This window comes from Amia ocellicauda, chromosome 8 (genome assembly GCF_036373705.1).
Source record: "Amia ocellicauda isolate fAmiCal2 chromosome 8, fAmiCal2.hap1, whole genome shotgun sequence".
NCBI lineage: Eukaryota > Metazoa > Chordata > Actinopteri > Amiiformes > Amiidae > Amia > Amia ocellicauda.
Window position 1 is genome coordinate 9,174,645 of NC_089857.1, and position 21,374 is coordinate 9,196,018.

The 21,374-nt window shown below is 43.5% G+C and overlaps 16 non-coding genes and 2 pseudogenes across 16 annotated transcripts; all 18 read right to left on the bottom strand.

Moving 5' to 3' along the window:
• Window positions 1–988: 988 nt before the first annotated feature.
• Window positions 989–1,107, bottom strand: LOC136758088 (5S ribosomal RNA). Its single transcript, XR_010819891.1, has one exon. It is a non-coding gene; the product is annotated as a 5S ribosomal RNA (ribosomal RNA).
• A 1,066-nt stretch (window positions 1,108–2,173) lies between these two features.
• Window positions 2,174–2,292, bottom strand: LOC136758089 (5S ribosomal RNA). The gene has a single exon (XR_010819892.1). It is a non-coding gene; the product is annotated as a 5S ribosomal RNA (ribosomal RNA).
• A 1,056-nt stretch (window positions 2,293–3,348) lies between these two features.
• Window positions 3,349–3,467, bottom strand: LOC136758090 (5S ribosomal RNA). The gene has a single exon (XR_010819893.1). It is a non-coding gene; the product is annotated as a 5S ribosomal RNA (ribosomal RNA).
• A 1,055-nt stretch (window positions 3,468–4,522) lies between these two features.
• Window positions 4,523–4,641, bottom strand: LOC136756800 (5S ribosomal RNA). The gene has a single exon (XR_010818859.1). It is a non-coding gene; the product is annotated as a 5S ribosomal RNA (ribosomal RNA).
• Window positions 4,642–5,696: 1,055 nt separating this feature from the next.
• On the bottom strand, window positions 5,697–5,805 carry LOC136757660 (uncharacterized; annotated as a pseudogene).
• Window positions 5,806–6,871: 1,066 nt separating this feature from the next.
• Window positions 6,872–6,990, bottom strand: LOC136757139 (5S ribosomal RNA). Its single transcript, XR_010819181.1, has one exon. It is a non-coding gene; the product is annotated as a 5S ribosomal RNA (ribosomal RNA).
• Window positions 6,991–8,045: 1,055 nt separating this feature from the next.
• On the bottom strand, window positions 8,046–8,163 carry LOC136757476 (5S ribosomal RNA). Its single transcript, XR_010819495.1, has one exon. It is a non-coding gene; the product is annotated as a 5S ribosomal RNA (ribosomal RNA).
• Window positions 8,164–9,229: 1,066 nt separating this feature from the next.
• Window positions 9,230–9,348, bottom strand: LOC136756185 (5S ribosomal RNA). The gene has a single exon (XR_010818285.1). It is a non-coding gene; the product is annotated as a 5S ribosomal RNA (ribosomal RNA).
• A 1,066-nt stretch (window positions 9,349–10,414) lies between these two features.
• Window positions 10,415–10,533, bottom strand: LOC136756089 (5S ribosomal RNA). Its single transcript, XR_010818192.1, has one exon. It is a non-coding gene; the product is annotated as a 5S ribosomal RNA (ribosomal RNA).
• A 1,055-nt stretch (window positions 10,534–11,588) lies between these two features.
• LOC136758092 (5S ribosomal RNA) lies at window positions 11,589–11,707 on the bottom strand. Its single transcript, XR_010819895.1, has one exon. It is a non-coding gene; the product is annotated as a 5S ribosomal RNA (ribosomal RNA).
• A 1,058-nt stretch (window positions 11,708–12,765) lies between these two features.
• On the bottom strand, window positions 12,766–12,874 carry LOC136757661 (uncharacterized; annotated as a pseudogene).
• A 1,066-nt stretch (window positions 12,875–13,940) lies between these two features.
• On the bottom strand, window positions 13,941–14,059 carry LOC136756349 (5S ribosomal RNA). Its single transcript, XR_010818439.1, has one exon. It is a non-coding gene; the product is annotated as a 5S ribosomal RNA (ribosomal RNA).
• A 1,055-nt stretch (window positions 14,060–15,114) lies between these two features.
• On the bottom strand, window positions 15,115–15,233 carry LOC136757140 (5S ribosomal RNA). The gene has a single exon (XR_010819182.1). It is a non-coding gene; the product is annotated as a 5S ribosomal RNA (ribosomal RNA).
• Window positions 15,234–16,302: 1,069 nt separating this feature from the next.
• Window positions 16,303–16,421, bottom strand: LOC136758093 (5S ribosomal RNA). Its single transcript, XR_010819896.1, has one exon. It is a non-coding gene; the product is annotated as a 5S ribosomal RNA (ribosomal RNA).
• Window positions 16,422–17,479: 1,058 nt separating this feature from the next.
• LOC136757141 (5S ribosomal RNA) lies at window positions 17,480–17,598 on the bottom strand. The gene has a single exon (XR_010819183.1). It is a non-coding gene; the product is annotated as a 5S ribosomal RNA (ribosomal RNA).
• A 1,069-nt stretch (window positions 17,599–18,667) lies between these two features.
• LOC136758094 (5S ribosomal RNA) lies at window positions 18,668–18,786 on the bottom strand. Its single transcript, XR_010819897.1, has one exon. It is a non-coding gene; the product is annotated as a 5S ribosomal RNA (ribosomal RNA).
• A 1,077-nt stretch (window positions 18,787–19,863) lies between these two features.
• LOC136758095 (5S ribosomal RNA) lies at window positions 19,864–19,982 on the bottom strand. Its single transcript, XR_010819898.1, has one exon. It is a non-coding gene; the product is annotated as a 5S ribosomal RNA (ribosomal RNA).
• A 1,055-nt stretch (window positions 19,983–21,037) lies between these two features.
• LOC136758096 (5S ribosomal RNA) lies at window positions 21,038–21,156 on the bottom strand. Its single transcript, XR_010819899.1, has one exon. It is a non-coding gene; the product is annotated as a 5S ribosomal RNA (ribosomal RNA).
• Between the last annotated feature and the right edge of the window lie 218 nt (window positions 21,157–21,374).

The window sequence follows — 21,374 nt, forward strand, 5'->3', positions numbered from 1 at the left end:
CTCTCTACTCTAAAGCCCGGGACACACCAGCGCGCCGCAGACAGTCCCTGCTAACACGCCACGTTGTGGCAACATTGTGGCAACGTTGTGCGTTAGCTGGGGTGCCACACCAGACCGGAACTATATATTACAAAACGAACACATTGTCTTGATAAAACAGCTGTAATTGAGTGCCTGACACGCCAGTCAAGCGCAATCTTGAGAAGGTGTGCATTTCAGTAAGGATTTCAATTGACATGCAGTATGAAACTGAAAGGAGGTTGCATCACTATGATGCATAACATTGCATGTATTGTATTTTCAAGTGTGTGCATTCATCCTGTTGTCATTTTGTTTTGAAAGCAGAAGAATCATTCAACAGGTTGCTGAGACAAATGTAAACCAGTAAAACATATGAAGAGAAACAAACCTTGAATATAAGTTCAGTTGTTTAAACATTTGACAAACTATGGTGAGGGGGTAAGAAAACACACAAATCCAGCAGCTCCTGTATTTCAATACACCAGAACCCAATATTATTGGCGAGTCGGGTAGTCCATCATCACAGTTCGAGGGCAGGCATCATTTCAGTAATTTCATCCCGTTGCATTCACATCCGTGCCTTGAATGAGATTGAATGTGATCTTTGCTCTCAAGTATGTTCCCAAGTTTTACACTTTCGTGCTTTACATGAATGGGAATGGAACCGTGTGTGTTGAATGAGGCTCCTTGTGAGCACTGAACTTTGTCCGGTGGAGTTCCTTCTTGTGTTGCTGTAATTGTGTCATTTCTCGATGAGAAAGATTAGGCAACATTTAGTCACTTCTAGCCATGATGCTCAATTTATTTACGAATGTACCCTAGTTACTAGGGACCGTTTACGTTGGAGAACAAGATCTATTGTATGCCTGTGTATTTGGGGAAGTCAAATCTGAAATAATGATGAAATTGCGTGTATCCAAAGTTAAAACTCGTGATTTGTCGCGCTCTGGTGTGTAAAAGATGCAAAAGCTTACAGCACCTGGTATTCCCAGGCGGTCTCCCATCCAAGTACTGACCAGGCCCGAGCCTGCTTAGCTTCCGAGATCGGACGAGATCGGGCGTATTCAGGCTAGTATGGCCGTAAGCCAGGGAGGCTGTCCCTGACGCTCTACTTAAAGGGAAGGCAATATCCGTTTCTGCCGTTCATACTTACAGTTGAACTGTCTCTCTACTCTAAAGCCCGGGACACACCAGCGCGCCGCAGACAGTCTCTGCTAACACGCCACGTTGTGGCAACATTGTGGCAACGTTGTGCGTTAGCTGGGGTGCCACACCAGACCGGAACTATATATTACAAAACGAACACATTGTCTTGATAAAACAGCTGTAATTGAGTGCCTGACACGCCAGTCAAGCGCAATCTTGAGAAGGTGTGCATTTCAGTAAGGATTTCAATTGACATGCAGTATGAAACTGAAAGGAGGTTGCATCACTATGATGCATAACATTGCATGTATTGTATTTTCAAGTGTGTGCATTCATCCTGTTGTCATTTTGTTTTGAAAGCAGAAGAATCATTCAACAGGTTGCTGAGACAAATGTAAACCAGTAAAACATATGAAGAGAAACAAACCTTGAATATAAGTTCAGTTGTTTAAACATTTGACAAACTATGGTGAGGGGGTAAGAAAACACACAAATCCAGCAGCTCCTGTATTTCAATACACCAGAACCCAATATTATTGGCGAGTCGGGTAGTCCATCATCACAGTTCGAGGGCAGGCATCATTTCAGTAATTTCATCCCGTTGCATTCACATCCGTGCCTTGAATGAGATTGAATGTGATCTTTGCTCTCAAGTATGTTCCCAAGTTTTACACTTTCGTGCTTTGCATGAATGGGAATGGAACCGTGTGTGTTGAATGAGGCTCCTTGTGAGCACTGAACTTTGTCCGGTGGAGTTCCTTCTTGTGTTGCTGTAATTGTGTCATTTCTCGATGAGAAAGATTAGGCAACATTTAGTCACTTCTTGCCATGATGCTCAATTTATTTACGAATGTACCCTAGTTACTAGGGACCGTTTACGTTGGAGAACAAGATCTATTGTATGCCTGTGTATTTGGGGAAGTCAAATCTGAAATAATGATGAAATTGCGTGTATCCAAAGTTAAAACTCGTGATTTGTCGCCCTCTGGTGTGTAAAAGATGCAAAAGCTTACAGCACCTGGTATTCCCAGGCGGTCTCCCATCCAAGTACTGACCAGGCCCGAGCCTGCTTAGCTTCCGAGATCGGACGAGATCGGGCGTATTCAGGCTAGTATGGCCGTAAGCCAGGGAGGCTGTCCCTGACGCTCTATTTAAAGGGATGGCAATATCCGTTTCTGCCGTTCATACTTACAGTTGAACTGTCTCTCTACTCTAAAGCCCGGGACACACCAGCGCGCCGCAGACAGTCCCTGCTAATATGCCACGTTGTGGCAACGTTTTGCGTTAGCTGGGGTGCCACACCAGACCGGAACTATATTTTACAAAACGAACACATTTGTCTTGATAAAACAGCTGTAATTGAGTGCCTGACACGCCAGTCAAGCGCAATCTTGAGAAGGTGTGCATTTCAGTAAGGATTTCAATTGACATGCAGTATGAAACTGAAAGGAGGTTGCATCACTATGATGCATAACATTGCATGTATTGTATTTTCAAGTGTGTGCATTCATCCTGTTGTCATTTTGTTTTGAAAGCAGAAGAATCATTCAACAGGTTGCTGAGACAAATGTAAACCAGTAAAACATATGAAGAGAAACAAACCTTGAATATAAGTTCAGTTGTTTAAACATTTGACAAACTATGGTGAGGGGGTAAGAAAACACACAAATCCAGCAGCTCCTGTATTTCAATACACCAGAACCCAATATTATTGGCGAGTCGGGTAGTCCATCATCACAGTTCGAGGGCAGGCATCATTTCAGTAATTTCATCCCGTTGCATTCACATCCGTGCCTTGAATGAGATTGAATGTGATCTTTGCTCTCAAGTATGTTCCCAAGTTTTACACTTTCGTGCTTTGCATGAATGGGAATGGAACCGTGTGTGTTGAATGAGGCTCCTTGTGAGCACTGATCTTTGTCCGGTGGAGTTCCTTTTTGTGTTGCTGTAATTGTGTCATTTCTCGATGAGAAAGATTAGGCAACATTTAGTCACTTCTAGCCATGATGCTCAATTTATTTACGAATGTACCCTAGTTACTAGGGACCGTTTACGTTGGAGAACAAGATCTATTGTATGCCTGTGTATTTGGGGAAGTCAAATCTGAAATAATGATGAAATTGCGTGTATCCAAAGTTAAAACTCGTGATTTGTCGCGCTCTGGTGTGTAAAAGATGCAAAAGCTTACAGCACCTGGTATTCCCAGGCGGTCTCCCATCCAAGTACTGACCAGGCCCGAGCCTGCTTAGCTTCCGAGATCGGACGAGATCGGGCGTATTCAGGCTAGTATGGCCGTAAGCCAGGGAGGCTGTCCCTGACGCTCTACTTAAAGGGATGGCAATATCCGTTTCTGCCGTTCATACTTACAGTTGAACTGTCTCTCTACTCTAAAGCCCGGGACACACCAGCGCGCCGCAGACAGTCCCTGCTAATATGCCACGTTGTGGCAACGTTGTGCGTTAGCTGGGGTGCCACACCAGACCGGAACTATATTTTACAAAACGAACACATTGTCTTGATAAAACAGCTGTAATTGAGTGCCTGACACGCCAGTCAAGCGCAATCTTGAGAAGGTGTGCATTTCAGTAAGGATATCAATTGACATGCAGTATGAAACTGAAAGGAGGTTGCATCACTATGATGCATAACATTGCATGTATTATATTTTCAAGTGTGTGCATTCATCCTGTTGTCATTTTGTTTTGAAAGCAGAAGAATCATTCAACAGGTTGCTGAGACAAATGTAAACCAGTAAAACATATGAAGAGAAACAAACCTTGAATATAAGTTCAGTTGTTTAAACATTTGACAAACTATGGTGAGGGGGTAAGAAAACACACAAATCCAGCAGCTCCTGTATTTCAATACACCAGAAGCCAATATTATTGGCGAGTCGGGTAGTCCATCATCACAGTTCGAGGGCAGGCATCATTTCAGTAATTTCATCCCGTTGCATTCACATCCGTGCCTTGATTGAGATTGAATGTGATCATTGCTCTCAAGTATGTTCCCAAGTTTTACACTTTCGTGCTTTGCATGAATGGGAATGGAACCGTGTGTGTTGAATGAGGCTCCTTGTGAGCACTGAACTTTGTCCGGTGGAGTTCCTTTTTGTGTTGCTGTAATTGTGTCATTTCTCGATGAGAAAGATTAGGCAACATTTAGTCACTTCTAGCCATGATGCTCAATTTATTTACGAATGTACCCTAGTAACTAGGGACCGTTTACGTTGGAGAACAAGATCTATTGTATGCCTGTGTATTTGGGGAAGTCAAATCTGAAATAATGATGAAATTGCATGTATCCAAAGTTAAAACTCGTGATTTGTCGCCCTCTGGTGTGTAAAAGATGCAAAAGCTTACAGCACCTGGTATTCCCAGGCGGTCTCCCATCCAAGTACTAACCAGGCCTGAGCCTGCTTAGCTTCCGAGATCGGACGAGATCGGGCGTATTCAGGCTAGTATGGCCGTAAGCCAGGGAGGCTGTCCTTGACCCTCTACTTAAAGGGAAGGCAATATCCGTTTCTGCCGCTCATACTTGCAGTTGAACTGTCTCTCTACTCTAAAGTCCGGGACACACCAGCACGCTGCAGACAGTCCCTGCTAACACGAAACGTTGTGGCAACGTTGTGCGTTAGCTGGGGTGCCACACCAGACCGGAACTATATTTTACAAAACGAACACATTGTCTTGATAATACAGCTGTAATTGAGTGCCTGACACGCCAGTCAAGCGCAATCTTGAGAAGGTGTGCATTTCAGTAAGGATTTCAATTGACATGCAGTATGAAACTGAAAGGAGGTTGCATCACTATGATGCATAACATTGCATGTATTGTATTTTCAAGTGTGTGCATTCATCCTGTTGTCATTTTGTTTTGAAAGCAGAAGAATCATTCAACAGGTTGCTGAGACAAATGTAAACCAGTAAAACATATGAAGAGAAACAAACCTTGAATATAAGTTCAGTTGTTTAAACATTTGACAAACTATGGTGAGGGGGTAAGAAAACACACAAATCCAGCAGCTCCTGTATTTCAATACACCAGAACCCAATATTATTGGCGAGTCGGGTAGTCCATCATCACAGTTCGAGGGCAGGCATCATTTCAGTAATTTCATCCCGTTGCATTCACATCCGTGCATTGAATGAGATTGAATGTGATCTTTGCTCTCAAGTATGTTCCCAAGTTTTACACTTTCGTGCTTTGCATGAATGGGAATGGAACCGTGTGTGGTGAATGAGGCTCCTTGTGAGCACTGAACTTTGTCCGGTGGAGTTCCTTTTTGTGTTGCTGTAATTGTATCATTTCTCGATGAGAAAGATTAGGCAACATTTAGTCACTTCTAGCCATGATGCTCAATTTATTTACGAATGTACCCTAGTTACTAGGGACCGTTTACGTTGGAGAACAAGATCTATTGTATGCCTGTGTATTTGGGGAAGTCAAATCTGAAATAATGATGAAATTGCGTGTATCCAAAGTTAAAACTCGTGATTTGTCGCCCTCTGGTGTGTAAAAGATGCAAAAGCTTACAGCACCTGGTATTCCCAGGCGGTCTCCCATTCAAGTACTGACCAGGCCCGAGCCTGCTTAGCTTCCGAGATCGGGCGTATTCAGGCTAGTATGGCCGTAAGCCAGGGAGGCTGTCCCTGACGCTCTACTTAAAGGGAAGGCAATATCCGTTTCTGCCGCTCATACTTGCAAATGAACTGTCTCTCTACTCTAAAGTCCGGGACACACCAGCGCGCCGCAGACAGTCCCTGCTAACACGAAACTTTGTGGCAACGTTGTGGCAACGTTGTGCGTTAGCTGGGGTGCCACACCAGACCGGAACTATATTTTACAAAACGAACACATTGTCTTGATAAAACAGCTGTAATTGAGTGCCTGACACGCCAGTCAAGCGCAATCTTGAGAAGGTGTGCATTTCAGTAAGGATTTCAATTGACATGCAGTTAGAAACTGAAAGGAGGTTGCATCACTATGATGCATAACATTGCATGTATTGTATTTTCAAGTGTGTGCATTCATCCTGTTGTCATTTTGTTTTAAAAGCAGAAGAATCATTCAACAGGTTGCTGAGACAAATGTAAACCAGTAAAACATATGAAGAGAAACAAACCTTGAATATAAGTTCAGTTGTTTAAACATTTGACAAACTATGGTGAGGGGGTAAGAAAACACACAAATCCAGCAGCTCCTGTATTTCAATACACCAGAACCCAATATTATTGGCGAGTCGGGTAGTCCATCATCACAGTTCGAGGGCAGGCATCATTTCAGTAATTTCATCCCGTTGCATTCACATCCGTGCCTTGAATGAGATTGAATGTGATCTTTGCTCTCAAGTATGTTCCCAAGTTTTACACTTTCGTGCTTTGCATGAATGGGAATGGAACCATGTGTGTTGAATGAGGCTCCTTGTGAGCACTGAACTTTGTCCGGTGGAGTTCCTTTTTGTGTTGCTGTAATTGTGTCATTTCTCGATGAGAAAGATTAGGCAACATTTAGTCACTTCTAGCCATGATGCTCAATTTATTTATGAATGTACCCTAGTTACTAGGGACCGTTTACGTTGGAGAACAAGATCTATTGTATGCCTGTGTATTTGGGGAAGTCAAATCTGAAATAATGATGAAATTGCGTGTATCCAAAGTTAAAACTCGTGATTTGTCGCCCTCTGGTGTGTAAAAGATGCAAAAGCTTACAGCACCTCGTATTCCCAGTCGGTCTCCCATCCAAGTACTGACCAGGCCCGAGCCTGCTTAGCTTCCGAGATCGGACGAGATCGGGCGTATTCAGGCTAGTATGGCCGTAAGCCAGGGAGGCTGTCCCTGACGCTCTACTTAAAGGGAAGGCAATATCCGTTTCTGCCGTTCATACTTACAGTTGAACTGTCTCTCTACTCTAAAGTCCGGGACACACCAGCACGCTGCAGACAGTCCCTGCTAACACGAAACGTTGTGGCAACGTTGTGCGTTAGCTGGGGTGCCACACCAGACCGGAACTATATATTACAAAACGAACACATTGTCTTGATAAAACAGCTGTAATTGAGTGCCTGACACGCCAGTCAAGCGCAATCTTGAGAAGGTGTGCATTTCAGTAAGGATTTCAATTGACATGCAGTATGAAACTGAAAGGAGGTTGCATCACTATGATGCATAACATTGCATGTATTGTATTTTCAAGTGTGTGCATTCATCCTGTTGTCATTTTGTTTTGAAAGCAGAAGAATCATTCAACAGGTTGCTGAGACAAATGTAAACCAGTAAAACATATGAAGAGAAACAAACCTTGAATATAAGTTCAGTTGTTTAAACATTTGACAAACTATGGTGAGGGGGTAAGAAAACACACAAATCCAGCAGCTCCTGTATTTCAATACACCAGAACCCAATATTATTGGCGAGTCGGGTAGTCCATCATCACAGTTCGAGGGCAGGCATCATTTCAGTAATTTCATCCCGTTGCATTCACATCCGTGCCTTGAATGAGATTGAATGTGATCTTTGCTCTCAAGTATGTTCCCAAGTTTTACACTTTCGTGCTTTGCATGAATGGGAATGGAACCGTGTGTGTTGAATGAGGCTCCTTGTGAGCAGTGAACTTTGTCCGGTGGAGTTCCTTTTTGTGTTGCTGTAATTGTGTCATTTCTCGATGAGAAAGATTAGGCAACATTTAGTCACTTCTAGCCATGATGCTCAATTTATTTACGAATGTACCCTAGTTACTAGGGACCGTTTACGTTGGAGAACAAGATCTATTGTATGCCTGTGTATTTGGGGAAGTCAAATCTGAAATAATGATGAAATTGCGTGTATCCAAAGTTAAAAATCGTGATTTGTCGCCCTCTGGTGTGTAAAAGATGCAAAAGCTTGCAGCACCTGGTATTCCCAGGCGGTCTCCCATCCAAGTACTGACCAGGCCCGAGCCTGCTTAGCTTCCGAGATCGGACGAGATCGGGCGTATTCAGGCTAGTAGGCCGTAAGCCAGGGAGGCTGTCCCTGACGCTCTACTTAAAGGGAAGGCAATATCCGTTTCTGCCGTTCATACTTACAGTTGAACTGTCTCTCTACTCTAAAGCCCGGGACACACCAGCGCGCCGCAGACAGTCCCTGCTAACACGCCACGTTGTGGCAACATTGTGGCAACGTTGTGCGTTAGCTGGGGTGCCACACCAGACCGGAACTATATATTACAAAACGAACACATTGTCTTGATAAAACAGCTGTAATTGAGTGCCTGACACGCCAGTCAAGCGCAATCTTGAGAAGGTGTGCATTTCAGTAAGGATTTCAATTGACATGCAGTATGAAACTGAAAGGAGGTTGCATCACTATGATGCATAACATTGCATGTATTGTATTTTCAAGTGTGTGCATTCATCCTGTTGTCATTTTGTTTTGAAAGCAGAAGAATCATTCAACAGGTTGCTGAGACAAATGTAAACCAGTAAAACATATGAAGAGAAACAAACCTTGAATATAAGTTCAGTTGTTTAAACATTTGACAAACTATGGTGAGGGGGTAAGAAAACACACAAATCCAGCAGCTCCTGTATTTCAATACACCAGAACCCAATATTATTGGCGAGTCGGGTAGTCCATCATCACAGTTCGAGGGCAGGCATCATTTCAGTAATTTCATCCCGTTGCATTCACATCCGTGCCTTGAATGAGATTGAATGTGATCTTTGCTCTCAAGTATGTTCCCAAGTTTTACACTTTCGTGCTTTGCATGAATGGGAATGGAACCGTGTGTGTTGAATGAGGCTCCTTGTGAGCACTGAACTTTGTCCGGTGGAGTTCCTTTTTGTGTTGCTGTAATTGTGTCATTTCTCGATGAGAAAGATTAGGCAACATTTAGTCACTTCTAGCCATGATGCTCAATTTATTTACGAATGTACCCTAGTTACTAGGGACCGTTTACGTTGGAGAACAAGATCTATTGTATGCCTGTGTATTTGGGGAAGTAAAATCTGAAATAATGATGAAATTGCGTGTATCCAAAGTTAAAACTCGTGATTTGTCGCCCTCTGGTGTGTAAAAGATGCAAAAGCTTACAGCACCTGGTATTCCCAGGCGGTCTCCCATCCAAGTACTGACCAGGCCCGAGCCTGCTTGGCTTCCGAGATCGGACGAGATCGGGCGTATTCAGGCTAGTATGGCCGTAAGCCAGGGAGGCTGTCCCTGACGCTCTACTTAAAGGGAAGGCAATATCCGTTTCTGCCGTTCATACTTACAGTTGAACTGTCTCTCTACTCTAAAGCCCGGGACACACCAGCGTGCCGCAGACAGTCCCTGCTAACACGCCACGTTGTGGCAACATTGTGGCAACGTTGTGCGTTAGCTGGGGTGCCACACCAGACCGGAACTATATTTTACAAAACGAACACATTGTCTTGATAAAACAGCTGTAATTGAGTGCCTGACACGCCAGTCAAGCGCAATCTTGAGAAGGTGTGCATTTCAGTAAGGATTTCAATTGACATGCAGTATGAAACTGAAAGGAGGTTGCATCACTATGATGCATAACATTGCATGTATTATATTTTCAAGTGTGTGCATTCATCCTGTTGTCATTTTGTTTTGAAAGCAGAAGAATCATTCAACAGGTTGCTGAGACAAATGTAAACCAGTAAAACATATGAAGAGAAACAAACCTTGAATATAAGTTCAGTTGTTTAAACATTTGACAAACTATGGTGAGGGGGTAAGAAAACACACAAATCCAGCAGCTCCTGTATTTCAATACACCAGAAGCCAATATTATTGGCGAGTCGGGTAGTCCATCATCACAGTTCGAGGGCAGGCATCATTTCAGTAATTTCATCCCGTTGCATTCACATCCGTGCCTTGATTGAGATTGAATGTGATCTTTGCTCTCAAGTATGTTCCCAAGTTTTACACTTTCGTGCTTTGCATGAATGGGAATGGAACCGTGTGTGTTGAATGAGGCTCCTTGTGAGCACTGAACTTTGTCCGGTGGAGTTCCTTTTTGTGTTGCTGTAATTGTGTCATTTCTCGATGAGACAGATTAGGCAACATTTAGTCACTTCTAGCCATGATGCTCAATTTATTTACGAATGTACCCTAGTTACTAGGGACCGTTTACGTTGGAGAACAAGATCTATTGTATGCCTGTGTATTTGGGGAAGTCAAATCTGAAATAATGATGAAATTGCGTGTATCCAAAGTTAAAACTCGTGATTTGTCGCCCTCTGGTGTGTAAAAGATGCAAAAGCTTACAGCACCTGGTATTCCCAGGCGGTCTCCCATCCAAGTACTAACCAGGCCCGAGCCTGCTTAGCTTCCGAGATCGGATGAGATCGGGCGTATTCAGGCTAGTATGGCCGTAAGCCAGGGAGGCTGTCCTTGACCCTCTACTTAAAGGGAAGGCAATATCCGTTTCTGCCGCTCATACTTGCAGTTGAACTGTCTCTCTACTCTAAAGTCCGGGACACACCAGCACGCTGCAGACAGTCCCTGCTAACACGAAACGTTGTGGCAACGTTGTGCGTTAGCTGGGGTGCCACACCAGACCGGAACTATATTTTACAAAACGAACACATTGTCTTGATAATACAGCTGTAATTGAGTGCCTGACACGCCAGTCAAGCGCAATCTTGAGAAGGTGTGCATTTCAGTAAGGATTTCAATTGACATGCAGTATGAAACTGAAAGGAGGTTGCATCACTATGATGCATAACATTGCATGTATTGTATTTTCAAGTGTGTGCATTCATCCTGTTGTCATTTTGTTTTGAAAGCAGAAGAATCATTCAACAGGTTGCTGAGACAAATGTAAACCAGTAAAACATATGAAGAGAAACAAACCTTGAATATAAGTTCAGTTGTTTAAACATTTGACAAACTATGGTGAGGGGGTAAGAAAACACACAAATCCAGCAGCTCCTGTATTTCAATACACCAGAACCCAATATTATTGGCGAGTCGGGTAGTCCATCATCACAGTTCGAGGGCAGGCATCATTTCAGTAATTTCATCCCGTTGCATTCACATCCGTGCCTTGAATGAGATTGAATGTGATCTTTGCTCTCAAGTATGTTCCCAAGTTTTACACTTTCGTGCTTTGCATGAATGGGAATGGAACCGTGTGTGGTGAATGAGGCTCCTTGTGAGCACTGAACTTTGTCCGGTGGAGTTCCTTTTTGTGTTGCTGTAATTGTGTCATTTCTCGATGAGAAAGATTAGGCAACATTTAGTCACTTCTAGCCATGATGCTCAATTTATTTACGAATGTACCCTAGTTACTAGGGACCGTTTACGTTGGAGAACAAGATCTATTGTATGCCTGTGTATTTGGGGAAGTCAAATCTGAAATAATGATGAAATTGCGTGTATCCAAAGTTAAAACTCGTGATTTGTCGCCCTCTGGTGTGTAAAAGATGCAAAAGCTTACAGCACCTGGTATTCCCAGGCGGTCTCCCATCCAAGTACTGACCAGGCCCGAGCCTGCTTAGCTTCCGAGATCGGACGAGATCGGGCGTATTCAGGCTAGTATGGCCGTAAGCCAGGGAGGCTGTCCCTGACGCTCTACTTAAAGGGAAGGCAATATCCGTTTCTGCCGCTCATACTTGCAGTTGAACTGTCTCTCTACTCTAAAGTCCGGGACACACCAGCGCGCCGCAGACAGTCCCTGCTAACACGAAACGTTGTGGCAACGTTGTGCGTTAGCTGGGGTGCCACACCAGACCGGAACTATATATTACAAAACGAACACATTGTCTTGATAAAACAGCTGTAATTGAGTGCCTGACACGCCAGTCAAGCGCAATCTTGAGAAGGTGTGCATTTCAGTAAGGATTTCAATTGACATGCAGTATGAAACTGAAAGGAGGTTGCATCACTATGATGCATAACATTGCATGTATTGTATTTTCAAGTGTGTGCATTCATCCTGTTGTCATTTTGTTTTGAAAGTAGAAGAATCATTTTTGCTGAGGTTGCTGAGACAAATGTAAACCAGTAAAACATATGAAGAGAAACAAACCTTGAATATAAGTTCAGTTGTTTAAACATTTGACAAACTATGGTGAGGGGGTAAGAAAACACACAAATCCAGCAGCTCCTGTATTTCAATACACCAGAACCCAATATTATTGGCGAGTCGGGTAGTCCATCATCACAGTTCGAGGGCAGGCATCATTTCAGTAATTTCATCCCGTTGCATTCACATCCGTGCCTTGAATGAGATTGAATGTGATCTTTGCTCTCAAGTATGTTCCCAAGTTTTACACTTTCGTGCTTTGCATGAATGGGAATGGAACCGTGTGTGTTGAATGAGGCTCCTTGTGAGCACTGATCTTTGTCCGGTGGAGTTCCTTTTTGTGTTGCTGTAATTGTGTCATTTCTCGATGAGAAAGATTAGGCAACATTTAGTCACTTCTAGCCATGATGCTCAATTTATTTACGAATGTACCCTAGTTACTAGGGACCGTTTACGTTGGAGAACAAGATCTATTGTATGCCTGTGTATTTGGGGAAGTCAAATCTGAAATAATGATGAAATTGCGTGTATCCAAAGTTAAAACTCGTGATTTGTCGCGCTCTGGTGTGTAAAAGATGCAAAAGCTTACAGCACCTGGTATTCCCAGGCGGTCTCCCATTCAAGTACTGACCAGGCCCGAGCCTGCTTAGCTTCCGAGATCGGGCGTATTCAGGCTAGTATGGCCGTAAGCCAGGGAGGCTGTCCCTGACGCTCTACTTAAAGGGAAGGCAATATCCGTTTCTGCCGCTCATACTTGCAAATGAACTGTCTCTCTACTCTAAAGTCCGGGACACACCAGCGCGCCGCAGACAGTCCCTGCTAACACGAAACTTTGTGGCAACGTTGTGGCAACGTTGTGCGTTAGCTGGGGTGCCACACCAGACCGGAACTATATTTTACAAAACGAACACATTGTCTTGATAAAACAGCTGTAATTGAGTGCCTGACACGCCAGTCAAGCGCAATCTTGAGAAGGTGTGCATTTCAGTAAGGATTTCAATTGACATGCAGTATGAAACTGAAAGGAGGTTGCATCACTATGATGCATAACATTGCATGTATTATATTTTCAAGTGTGTGCATTCATCCTGTTGTCATTTTGTTTTGAAAGCAGAAGAATCATTCAACAGGTTGCTGAGACAAATGTAAACCAGTAAAACATATGAAGAGAAACAAACCTTGAATATAAGTTCAGTTGTTTAAACATTTGACAAACTATGGTGAGGGGGTAAGAAAACACACAAATCCAGCAGCTCCTGTATTTCAATACACCAGAACCCAATATTATTGGCGAGTCGGGTAGTCCATCATCACAGTTCGAGGGCAGGCATCATTTCAGTAATTTCATCCCGTTGCATTCACATCCGTGCCTTGAATGAGATTGAATGTGATCTTTGCTCTCAAGTATGTTCCCAAGTTTTACACTTTCGTGCTTTGCATGAATGGGAATGGAACCGTGTGTGTTGAATGAGGCTCCTTGTGAGCACTGAACTTTGTCCGGTGGAGTTCCTTTTTGTGTTGCTGTAATTGTGTAATTTCTCGATGAGAAAGATTAGGCAACATTTAGTCACTTCTAGCCATGATGCTCAATTTATTTACGAATGTACCCTAGTTACTAGGGACCGTTTACGTTGGAGAACAAGATCTATTGTATGCCTGTGTATTCGGGGAAGTCAAATCTGAAATAATGATGAAATTGCGTGTATCCAAAGTTAAAACTCGTGATTTGTCGCCCTCTGGTGTGTAAAAGATGCAAAAGCATACAGCACCTGGTATTCCCAGGCGGTCTCCCATCCAAGTACTGACCAGGCCCGAGCCTGCTTAGCTTCCGAGATCGGACGAGATCGGGCGTATTCAGGCTAGTATGGCCGTAAGCCAGGGAAGCTGTCCCTGACGCTCTACTTAAAGGGAAGGCAATATCCGTTTCTGCCGCTCATACTTGCAGTTGAACTGTCTCTCTACTCTAAAGTCCGGGACACACCAGCGCGCCGCAGACAGTCCCTGCTAACACGAAACGTTGTGGCAACGTTGTGCGTTAGCTGGGGTGCCACACCAGACCGGAACTATATATTACAAAACGAACACATTGTCTTGATAAAACAGCTGTAATTGAGTGCCTGACACGCCAGTCAAGCGCAATCTTGAGAAGGTGTGCATTTCAGTAAGGATTTCAATTGACATGCAGTATGAAACTGAAAGGAGGTTGCATCACTATGATGCATAACATTGCATGTATTGTATTTTCAAGTGTGTGCATTCATCCTGTTGTCATTTTGTTTTGAAAGCAGAAGAATCATTCAACAGGTTGCTGAGACAAATGTAAACCAGTAAAACATATGAAGAGAAACAAACCTTGAATATAAGTTCAGTTGTTTAAACATTTGACAAACTATGGTGAGGGGGTAAGAAAACACACAAATCCAGCAGCTCCTGTATTTCAATACACCAGAACCCAATATTATTGGCGAGTCGGGTAGTCCATCATCACAGTTCGAGGGCAGGCATCATTTCAGTAATTTCATCCCGTTGCATTCACATCCGTGCCTTGAATGAGATTGAATGTGATCTTTGCTCTCAAGTATGTTCCCAAGTTTTACACTTTCGTGCTTTGCATGAATGGGAATGGAACCATGTGTGTTGAATGAGGCTCCTTGTGAGCACTGAACTTTGTCCGGTGGAGTTCCTTTTTGTGTTGCTGTAATTGTGTCATTTCTCGATGAGAAAGATTAGGCAACATTTAGTCACTTCTAGCCATGATGCTCAATTTATTTATGAATGTACCCTAGTTACTAGGGACCGTTTACGTTGGAGAACAAGATCTATTGTATGCCTGTGTATTTGGGGAAGTCAAATCTGAAATAATGATGAAATTGCGTGTATCCAAAGTTAAAACTCGTGATTTGTCGCCCTCTGGTGTGTAAAAGATGCAAAAGCTTACAGCACCTCGTATTCCCAGTCGGTCTCCCATCCAAGTACTGACCAGGCCCGAGCCTGCTTAGCTTCCGAGATCGGACGAGATCGGGCGTATTCAGGCTAGTATGGCCGTAAGCCAGGGAGGCTGTCCCTGACGCTCTACTTAAAGGGAAGGCAATATCCGTTTCTGCCGTTCATACTTACAGTTGAACTGTCTCTCTACTCTAAAGCCCGGGACACACCAGCGCACCGCAGACAGTCCCTGCTAACACGCCACGTTGTGGCAACATTGTGGCAACGTTGTGCGTTAGCTGGGGTGCCACACCAGACCGGAACTATATATTACAAAACGAACACATTGTCTTGATAAAACAGCTGTAATTGAGTGCCTGACACGCCAGTCAAGCGCAATCTTGAGAAGGTGTGCATTTCAGTAAGGATTTCAATTGACATGCAGTATGAAACTGAAAGGAGGTTGCATCACTATGATGCATAACATTGCATGTATTGTATTTTCAAGTGTGTGCATTCATCCTGTTGTCATTTTGTTTTGAAAGTAGAAGAATCATTTTTGCTGAGGTTGCTGAGACAAATGTAAACCAGTAAAACATATGAAGAGAAACAAACCTTGAATATAAGTTCAGTTGTTTAAACATTTGACAAACTATGGTGAGGGGGTAAGAAAACACACAAATCCAGCAGCTCCTGTATTTCAATACACCAGAACCCAATATTATTGGCGAGTCGGGTAGTCCATCATCACAGTTCGAGGGCAGGCATCATTTCAGTAATTTCATCCCGTTGCATTCACATCCGTGCCTTGAATGAGATTGAATGTGATCTTTGCTCTCAAGTATGTTCCCAAGTTTTACACTTTCGTGCTTTGCATGAATGGGAATGGAACCGTGTGTGTTGAATGAGGCTCCTTGTGAGCACTGAACTTTGTCCGGTGGAGTTCCTTTTTGTGTTGCTGTAATTGTGTAATTTCTCGATGAGAAAGATTAGGCAACATTTAGTCACTTCTAGCCATGATGCTCAATTTATTTACGAATGTACCCTAGTTACTAGGGACCGTTTACGTTGGAGAACAAGATCTATTGTATGCCTGTGTATTCGGGGAAGTCAAATCTGAAATAATGATGAAATTGCGTGTATCCAAAGTTAAAACTCGTGATTTGTCGCCCTCTGGTGTGTAAAAGATGCAAAAGCTTACAGCACCTGGTATTCCCAGGCGGTCTCCCATCCAAGTACTGACCAGGCCCGAGCCTGCTTAGCTTCCGAGATCGGACGAGATCGGGCGTATTCAGGCTAGTATGGCCGTAAGCCAGGGAAGCTGTCCCTGACGCTCTACTTAAATGGAAGGCAATATCCGTTTCTGCCGCTCATACTTGCAGTTGAACTGTCTCTCTACTCTAAAGTCCGGGACACACCAGCGCGCCGCAGACAGTCCCTGCTAACACGAAACTTTGTGGCAACGTTGTGCGTTAGCTGGGGTGCCACACCAGACCGGAACTATATATTACAAAACGAACACATTGTCTTGATAAAACAGCTGTAATTGAGTGCCTGACACGCCAGTCAAGCGCAATCTTGAGAAGGTGTGCATTTCAGTAAGGATTTCAATTGACATGCAGTATGAAACTGAAAGGAGGTTGCATCACTATGATGCATAACATTGCATGTATTGTATTTTCAAGTGTGTGCATTCATCCTGTTGTCATTTTGTTTTGAAAGTAGAAGAATCATTTTTGCTGAGGTTGCTGAGACAAATGTAAACCAGTAAAACATATGAAGAGAAACAAACCTTGAATATAAGTTCAGTTGTTTAAACATTTGACAAACTATGGTGAGGGGGTAAGAAAACACACAAATCCAGCAGCTCCTGTATTTCAATACACCAGAACCCAATATTATTGGCGAGTCGGGTAGTCCATCATCACAGTTCGAGGGCAGGCATCATTTCAGTAATTTCATCCCGTTGCATTCACATCCGTGCCTTGAATGAGATTGAATGTGATCTTTGCTCTCAAGTATGTTCCCAAGTTTTACACTTTCGTGCTTTGCATGAATGGGAATGGAACCATGTGTGTTGAATGAGGCTCCTTGTGAGCACTGAACTTTGTCCGGTGGAGTTCCTTTTTGTGTTGCTGTAATTGTGTCATTTCTCGATGAGAAAGATTAGGCAACATTTAGTCACTTCTAGCCATGATGCTCAATTTATTTATGAATGTACCCTAGTTACTAGGGACCGTTTACGTTGGAGAACAAGATCTATTGTATGCCTGTGTATTTGGGGAAGTCAAATCTGAAATAATGATGAAATTGCGTGTATCCAAAGTTAAAACTCGTGATTTGTCGCCCTCTGGTGTGTAAAAGATGCAAAAGCTTACAGCACCTCGTATTCCCAGTCGGTCTCCCATCCAAGTACTGACCAGGCCCGAGCCTGCTTAGCTTCCGAGATCGGACGAGATCGGGCGTATTCAGGCTAGTATGGCCGTAAGCCAGGGAGGCTGTCCCTGACGCTCTACTTAAAGGGAAGGCAATATCCGTTTCTGCCGTTCATACTTACAGTTGAACTGTCTCTCTACTCTAAAGCCCGGGACACACCAGCGCACCGCAGACAGTCCCTGCTAACACGCCACGTTGTGGCAACATTGTGGCAACGTTGTGCGTTAGCTGGGGTGCCACACCAGACCGGAACTATATATTACAAAACGAACACATTGTCTTGATAAAACAGCTGTAATTGAGTGCCTGACACGCCAGTCAAGCGCAATCTTGAGAAGGTGTGCATTTCAGTAAGGATTTCAATTGACATGCAGTATGAAACTGAAAGGAGGTTGCATCACTATGATGCATAACATTGCATGTATTGTATTTTCAAGTGTGTGCATTCATCCTGTTGTCATTTTGTTTTGAAAGTAGAAGAATCATTTTTGCTGAGGTTGCTGAGACAAATGTAAACCAGTAAAACATATGAAGAGAAACAAACCTTGAATATAAGTTCAGTTGTTTAAACATTTGACAAACTATGGTGAGGGGGTAAGAAAACACACAAATCCAGCAGCTCCTGTATTTCAATACACCAGAACCCAATATTATTGGCGAGTCGGGTAGTCCATCATCACAGTTCGAGGGCAGGCATCATTTCAGTAATTTCATCCCGTTGCATTCACATCCGTGCCTTGAATGAGATTGAATGTGATCTTTGCTCTCAAGTATGTTCCCAAGTTTTACACTTTCGTGCTTTGCATGAATGGGAATGGAACCGTGTGTGTTGAATGAAGCTCCTTGTGAGCACTGAACTTTGTCCGGTGGAGTTCCTTTTTGTGTTGCTGTAATTGTGTCATTTCTCGATGAGAAAGATTAGGCAACATTTAGTCACTTCTAGCCATGATGCTCAATTTATTTACGAATGTACCCTAGTTACTAGGGACCGTTTACGTTGGAGAACAAGATCTATTGTATGCCTGTGTATTTGGGGAAGTCAAATCTGAAATAATGATGAAATTGCGTGTATCCAAAGTTAAAACTTGTGATTTGTCGCCCTCTGGTGTGTAAAAGTTGCAAAAGCTTACAGCACCTGGTATTCCCAGGCGGTCTCCCATCCAAGTACTGACCAGGCCCGAGCCTGCTTAGCTTCCGAGATCGGACGAGATCGGGCGTATTCAGGCTAGTATGGCCGTAAGCCAGGGAGGCTGTCCCTGACGCTCTACTTAAAGGGAAGGCAATATCCGTTTCTGCCGTTCATACTTACAGTTGAACTGTCTCTCTACTCTAAAGCCCGGGACACACCAGCGCGCCGCAGACAGTCCCTGCTAACACGCCACGTTGTGGCAACATTGTGGCAACATTGTGGCAACGTTGTGCGTTAGCTGGGGTGCCACACCAGACCGGAACTATATATTACAAAACGAACACATTCTCTTGATAAAACAGCTGTAATTGAGTGCCTGACACGCCAGTCAAGCGCAATCTTGAGAAGGTGTGCATTTCAGTAAGGATTTCAATTGACATGCAGTATGAAACTGAAAGGAGGTTGCATCACTATGATGCATAACATTGCATGTATTGTATTTTCAAGTGTGTGCATTCATCCTGTTGTCATTTTGTTTTGAAAGCAGAAGAATCATTCAACAGGTTGCTGAGACAAATGTAAACCAGTAAAACATATGAAGAGAAACAAACCTTGAATATGAGTTCAGTTGTTTAAACATTTGACAAACTATGGTGAGGGGGTAAGAAAACACACAAATCCAGCAGCTCCTGTATTTCAATACACCAGAACCCAATATTATTGGCGAGTCGGGTAGTCCATCATCACAGTTCGAGGGCAGGCATCATTTCAGTAATTTCATCCCGTTGCATTCACATCCGTGCCTTGAATGAGATTGAATGTGATCTTTGCTCTCAAGTATTTTCCCAAGTTTTACACTTTCGTGCTTTGCATGAATGGGAATGGAACCGTGTGTGTTGAATGAGGCTCCTTGTGAGCACTGAACTTTGTCCGGTGGAGTTCCTTTTTGTGTTGCTGTAATTGTGTCATTTCTCGATGAGAAAGATTAGGCAACATTTAGTCACTTCTAGCCATGATGCTCAATTTATTTACGAATGTACACTAGTTACTAGGGACCGTTTACGTTGGAGAACAAGATCTATTCTATGCCTGTGTATTTGGGGAAGTCAAATCTGAAATAATGATGAAATTGCGTGTATCCAAAGTTAAAACTCGTGATTTGTCGCCCTCTGGTGTGTAAAAGATGCAAAAGCTTACAGCACCTGGTATTCCCAGGCGGTCTCCCATCCAAGTACTGACCAGGCCCGAGCCTGCTTAGCTTCCGAGATCGGACGAGATCGGGCGTATTCAGGCTAGTATGGCCGTAAGCCAGGGAGGCTGTCCCTGACGCTCTACTTAAAAGGAAGGCAATATCCGTTTCTTCCGCTCATACTTGCAATTGAACTGTCTCTCTACTCTAAAGTCCGGGACACACCAGCGCGCCGCAGACAGTCCCTGCTAACACGAAACGTTGTGGCAACGTTGTGCGTTAGCTGGGGTGCCACACCAGACCGGAACTATATATTACAAAACGAACACATTGTCTTGATAAAACAGCTGTAATTGAGTGCCTGACACGCCAGTCAAGCGCAATCTTGAGAAGGTGTGCATTTCAGTAAGGATTTCAATTGACATGCAGTATGAAACTGAAAGGAGGTTGCATCACTATGATGCATAACATTGCATGTATTGTATTTTCAAGTGTGTGCATTCATCCTGTTGTCATTTTGTTTTGAAAGCAGAAGAATCATTCAACAGGTTGCTGAGACAAATGTAAACCAGTAAAACATATGAAGAGAAACAAACCTTGAATATAAGTTCAGTTGTTTAAACATTTGACAAACTATGGTGAGGGGGTAAGAAAACACACAAATCCAGCAGCTCCTGTATTTCAATACACCAGAACCCAATATTATTGGCGAGTCGGGTAGTCCATCATCACAGTTCGAGGGCAGGCATCATTTCAGTAATTTCATCCCGTTGCATTCACATCCGTGCCTTGAATGAGATTGAATGTGATCTTTGCTCTCAAGTATGTTCCCAAGTTTTACACTTTCGTGCTTTGCATGAATGGGAATGGAACCGTGTGTGTTGAATGAAGCTCCTTGTGAGCACTGAACATTGTCCGGTGGAGTTCCTTTTTGTGTTGCTGTAATTGTGTCATTTCTCGATGAGAAAGATTAGGCAACATTTAGTCACTTCTAGCCATGATGCTCAATTTATTTACGAATGTACCCTAGTTACTAGGGACCGTTTACGTTGGAGAACAAGATCTATTGTATGCCTGTGTATTTGGGGAAGTCAAATCTGAAATAATGATGAAATTGCGTGTATCCAAAGTTAAAACTCGTGATTTGTCGCCCTCTGGTGTGTAAAAGATGCAAAAGCTTACAGCACCTGGTATTCCCAGGCGGTCTCCCATCCAAGTACTGACCAGGCCCGAGCCTGCTTAGCTTCCGAGATCGGACGAGATCGGGCGTATTCAGGCTAGTATGGCCGTAAGCCAGGGAGGCTGTCCCTGACGCTCTACTTAAAGGGAAGGCAATATCCGTTTCTGCCGTTCATACTTGCAGTTGAACTGTCTCTCTACTCTAAAGCCCGGGACACACCAGCGCGCCGCAGACAGTCCCTGCTAACACGCCACGTTGTGGCAACATTGTGGCAACGTTGTGCGTTAGCTGGGGTGCCACACCAGACCGGAACTATATATTACAAAACGAAC